General features: G+C 46.8%; 1 pseudogene; it reads left to right on the top strand.

Moving 5' to 3' along the window:
• The first annotated feature begins 853 nt into the window (after positions 1-853).
• Positions 854-5,866, top strand: part of LOC144756701 (28S ribosomal RNA) — an 8,149-nt pseudogene continuing 3,136 nt past the window's right edge.

Genomic DNA, 5,866 nt, shown 5'->3' with positions numbered 1-5,866 from the left:
CTACGAGGGTAGTCTTTCCTCTCTGGTGAAATCCTTAGACCGGCGCAAGACGAATCAAAGAGAAAGCATTTGACTAGAATGTTTTCATTAATCAAGAATGAAAGTCGGAGGTTCGAAGACGATCAGATACCGTCGTAGTACCGACCATAAACTATGCCAACTATCGATCCGGCGGGGTTATTCCCATGACCCGCCGGGCAGCTTCGGGGAAAACAAAGTCTTAGGGTCCTGGGGGGAGTATGGTTGCAAAGCTGAAACTTAAAAGAATTGATGGAAGGGCATCACCAGGAGTGGAGCCTGCAGCTTAATTTGACTCAACACGGGAAACCTCACCTGGCCCGGACACAGAAAGGAATGACAGATTGATAGCTCTTTCTCGATTCTGTGGGTAGTGCTGCATGGCCGTTCTTAGTTGGTGGAGCGATTTGTCTGGTTGATTCCGATAGCGAACAAGACTCCTCCATGCTAACTAGTTACGTGACCCCCAGTCGTCGGCGTCCACCTTCTTAGCGGGACAAATGGCATTCAGCCACACAAGATCGAGCAATAACAGGTCCTTGATGCCCTTAGATATCCGAGGCTGCACGCACGCTACGGTACACCGCTGGCGCGCCTAACCCCGAGAAGGTGTCTGGCGACCAGTCCACCCCAGGCCCCAGGGTGCCTGGCTGCGTGTCGCACGTGGCTGTCTGTGGTGTCCCACCGGCTGCTTGCGCGCACGTGCCTCGGTTGCCCACCTCCGCGGACGACTTCCCGGGGAGGGCGGAACCCCTCCAGATCCAATTTGGGGAAAGAGGGCGCGTGCTGGCCTTCCCCGGCTCCCCCTAAACGCTCCGGTGTTTGATTCCGACTGCGACCTCAGATCAGACATGGCGACCTGCTGAATTTAAGAATATTACTAAGTGAAGGAAAAGAAACAAACCAGGATTCCCCCAGTAACGGCGAGTGAAGAGGGGAGAGCCCAGCGCTGAATCCTCGCCCGGCGGCGGATGCGGAAGATGTGGCATAGAGAACAACGACTCACCGGCGTCGCTCAGGGGGCCCAAGTCCTTCTGATCGAGGCTCACCCCGCGGACAGTTTTGGGGCGTTAGCGCCCCCCAGCGCGCCAGGATCGGGTCTTCTTGGAGTCGGGTTGCTTGGGAATGCAGCCCAAAGTGGGTGGTAAACTCCATCTAAGGCTAAATACGAGCGCAAGACCGATAACCAACAAGTACTGTAAGGAAGGTTGAAAAGAACTTTGAAGAGAGACTTCAAGAGGGCGTGAAACCGTAGAGAGATAAATGGGTGGGGTCAGTGCAGTCCGCCCGGAGGATTCAACACGGTGGGAAGGTAGTTGGCCTGGTAGTTCCTGATCCTCTCCGCGTGACCGGTGCAGTTCCTCTGAGGTGGTGCACACGTGTGTGAGTCGGAGGGCTGAGCGAAACCCTGTGGCGCAATGAAGGTGATGGCCGGTGTGCACCGGCTGAGGTGGGATCCCGGCGCACCACCGGCCCGTCTCGCCCGCTCTGTCGGGAGGTGGAGCATGAGCGTGCGTGATAGGACCCGAAAGATGGTGAACTATGCCAGGGCACGGCGAAGTCAGAGGGAACTCTGGTGGAGGTCCGTAGTGATCCTGACGCGCAAAACGGTCGTCCGACCTGGGTATAGGGGTGAAAGACTAATCAAACCATCTAGTATCTGATTCCCTTTGAAGTTTTCCTCAGGATAGCTGGCGCTTGGGGCCCCCAGTTTTATCTGGTAAAGCGAATGATTATTCTCAAACTTTAAATGGGTCAGAAGCCTGGCTCATCAGACCCCAGAAAAGGTGTTGGTTGATATAGACAGTAGGACGGTGGCCATGGAAGTCGGAATCCGCTAAGAAGTGTGTAACAACTCCCCTGCAAAATCAACTAACCCTGAAAATGGATGACGCTGGAGCGTCAGGCCCATACCCGGCAGTCGCCGACAATAGAGCTGCAGCCAGGTGGGGTGATGCATTATCCTCCTACCTAGTAGGTAAGCGGATTTTTTTCTTGAGTAATGGGTTATCGCCCATATTTTCTATTGACAATCTGAACAAAATGTACTATGTGCTCTGACAATTTGGTGATGTTTGTCCACTTTCTTTTTTGGTTCTCCGTGTATCCTGTCCATGACACAACGATTCTTCAGTGTTCTGGAATCAATAGGTGATATATTTTATATTTCTATTGAATATTGCAGTAGCAAACACACTGGTCCTGAAGAAAGCAGTGGCTAAAATAGTCGCCAAAAATGCTGAAACATGTCGACCTTTCCAGCAAACAGATATTTTGTTAAATCTGTTCGTATTTCACATTGTTTTTAAGTTTTTGAAGAAGTGAGAGATACTATTAAAAACCCCTCTCTACTCATTTCTCTCCAATTTTATATACCTCAGTTTTCCACTTTTTCACTTCTGCACTGCAAATCAATTACCCCTCAGTCACAGGACCATCTGGTGGCAGACAGCATATTCTCCTGGGTATAAGGAGAACCCATATGATGATAAAGGGCAGTACAGAGCGGGAACTGATGGGAACTTTTTCCTCACCCTAGAGATATTGTGTTATGCCTTTAGCACATATTGACACACCTTGTTTCAGCATCACCAAATGGTCATTTATTAGTTGTGTCTCGGACGTTTAACACAGTTGAGTTCCTTTTCTGACCCTTAGACACTTTCTGTTATTATAGTGTTCCTAGGGGCATGTGTCTATTTGTTGGTCATTAAACTTTCCCTCAGACCCTCATTCAAACTGTTGTTTTTGTGGTAGTAGCAAATATTCAAACTTTGAATGCCGAAGTAGAGAAGGGTTCCATGTGAACACCAGTTGAACATGGTTCAGTCGGTCCTAAGAGTTGGGCGATCGCCGTTCGGAAGGGACGGGCGATGGCCTCCGTTGCCCTCAACTGATCGAAAGGGAGTCGAGTTCAGACGGGGCCCTCGCGGTGTCCAGTGCGGTATTGCAAACGATCCCGGAGAAGTCAGCGGGAGCCCTGGGGAGAGTTCTCTTTTCTTCTTGAAGGGCAGGGCACCCTCGAATGGGTTCGCCTTGAGAGATGCGCCCGAGCCTTGGAAAGCATCCCGGTTCTGGCGGCATCTGGTGAGCTCTCGCTGGTCCTTGAAAATCTACGGGAGATGGTGTAAATCTCATGCCGGGCCGTACCCATATCCGCAGCAGGGCTCCAAGGTGAACAGCCTCTGGCATGTTGGAACAATGTAGGTAAGGGAAGTCGGCAAGTCAGATCCATATCTTCGGGATAAGGATTGGCTCTAAGGGCTGGGTTGGTCGGGCTGGGGCGCGAAGTAAGGCTTGACACGGGCCGCGGCTGGACGAGGCGCCTCCCTACGGGACAGCGGCGACTCAGGATGCAAGCTGGGCCCTTCCGGTGGATCGCTCCAGCTGCTGTGGTCGCCTCTCTCTGTGCCCCCTCCCCGGGGGTGTGGGGCCAGCGTTCTGCCTCGGCCGGTGCCTAGCAGCTGACTTAGAACTGGTGCGGACCAGGGGAATCTGATGGTTTAATTAAAACAAAGCATCGCGAAGGCCCGAGGCGGGTGTTGACGTGATGTGATTTCTGCCCAGTGCTCTGAATGTTAAAGTGAAGAAATTCAATGAAGCACGGGTAAACAGCGGGAGTAACTATGGCTCGCTTAACCTATTCTCAGTTGTAGGGGCCTTTACCTCCCAGTGGTCCCGCCGGTAACTGCCTCTGTAGTATTAGACTCTGCATAGAGAAGTCTATAGAGACAGGCCAAACAAGGTTCTATCATGGCGGCGAGTGTGATAGTGAGAAATGGCGAAGCAAACAAACTCAATTCCAGATGGGGTAGTTCCTGGAGAATAAAAACCCTGTTAAGATGGCGTTAGGAGGTCCTATCTTTTCCAGAAATCATTAACCTTCTCACCGAATTTGACAAACCAGCACCCGCTTCAAACAATGCAACAAGCAACAACAATTCAGATCACGATATAGGTCCTAGTTCACCCTCCGTTACAGAGGAAGACACAACAGTAGACCTAAGCGAATCCATCGAGTTTGTGGCCTCCTCAGCCAAGAATGACATTGGTACAACAAACTTTGAAAATCTTCCTGATGTGTACGAGGTCAGCAAAGATGAATAAGAAAGAAAAGTGACTACAAAGTAAAAAAATCACTTATTGGAAATACCCAAACAAAAAGTATGAATGTGACTTGTGTGGAGACATATTTGGAACTTTAAAGAATTGAGAAAACATGTCTCCAACAAGCACAAAGGCTTCTTTCTCAAAACGTATTGCTCAAAATGTGACGAAGAAGCTGAATACCACAATATTGCATGCCATTATGCCAAATGTAAAGAAAGACCTCAAAAAGGAGAACTGCCATTCTTGTGCAGCTTCTGTGACCTCAGATTTGGAACAAAGATTGGTGTTTCACAACATGCTCACCATGCGCATTTAAGAGCGCAAAATAAGGCTAGACTAGCAGCTCTATCAAGCAGCAAACCGTCAAAATTATGGTCAGAGGAAGAAATACTGCTATTAGCAGAATTAGAAAAAGTGTATGAAAACAAGAGAAATATTAATGCGCTGATGGTTCCACATTTTGACAATAAAAACAGAAAACAAATTGCCGAAAAAAGAAGAGATAGAAGAGATAAGAGCAAAAAATCGGCAAAAGATGCACTGCAAGCATCAAATGTTTCTTAAAATGACTTTTGAGATGAACCAGAGGTTACAGTGGAAGTAACAACAGAAAAACGCAGAGACTTTATCAATCGCAAATGTGCGCAAAAAATCAAGAACTTTGATGAGCTGGAAGATAGAATCAAAGAAATCGAGAAGTACACCCAAAACATAGAGCAACACGATGCTGCTATGGATCTGATGGATGAGATAGTGACTTATATTTCAGAAAACACCACTGATATAAGTCCTGTACCTGCAAGTGAACCAGAAAGTGAACTCAATAGTGAGCCTATGAACTCTGCTCAAGATGAGCACCAGAATGCCTCAGTGGAAAACAAGATAACAAAAAAAAGACAAGAAAAGTGGAAGGCTTAATCGGACACACAAGAAAAATTATGCAAAAGCAAAGGGCAGCTATAGAGAATACCAGGCAATGTTTAAAAAAAACAAAAAAGAAAATTGCCAGGATTATCACTGATGGGGCAGAAGATGCCACTTGTCAAATTAGTGCTGATAACATTTTTCAATATTACAAAAGCATAATTGAAAAAGAAAACAAGAAAAACCCTAAATTCATGCCGATTGAACGGATGAATTGGAAATTAGAAATGTATGTAAAGAAATTACACTGCTCGAAATAACTAATGCCTTTGAGGACTCCGATTTAAAGAAAGCAGCGGGGCCTGATAAGATCGGTCTGAATGACTTGAATAAAGTGCATAGCAGTCAACCACGACTGCTGCCCAGAATTTTATCATCTTGGTTATCGATGAGAAGAGTACCAGAAAGTATCAAAAAGAACCAGTCAATATTGATACCCAAGAATGTACCGATTAGTGAACTTAAACAAATCAGTAATTGGTGTCCAATTACCATTGGTACTGCATTCATGAAGTTATTCACAAAAATACTAACTAAAAGACTCATTTTTTTTTGTTGAATAGAATACGAGATAAAAAGGCTTTGTGAAAGTGAGAGGTTGTCTCAAGAATCTGACTTTTCTGCAAAATATCATAAAAGGGGCACGAAAAAACACTCATTAGCAGTAGTGTTCATAGATATCTCAAAAACCTTCAACTCTGTCAGTCATGGTCACATTATACAGAGTCTCGCAAGGCACAGAGTTCCATCATACATCAGAGACATAATAAAAGACCAATACACTGACTCAACAACTTTTTTCAAGGGAAAGAAC

Source organism: Lissotriton helveticus, chromosome 5_1 (genome assembly GCF_964261635.1).
Source record: "Lissotriton helveticus chromosome 5_1, aLisHel1.1, whole genome shotgun sequence".
Lineage (NCBI taxonomy): Eukaryota > Metazoa > Chordata > Amphibia > Caudata > Salamandridae > Lissotriton > Lissotriton helveticus.
This window is presented reverse-complemented; position numbering and strand designations above follow the sequence as displayed.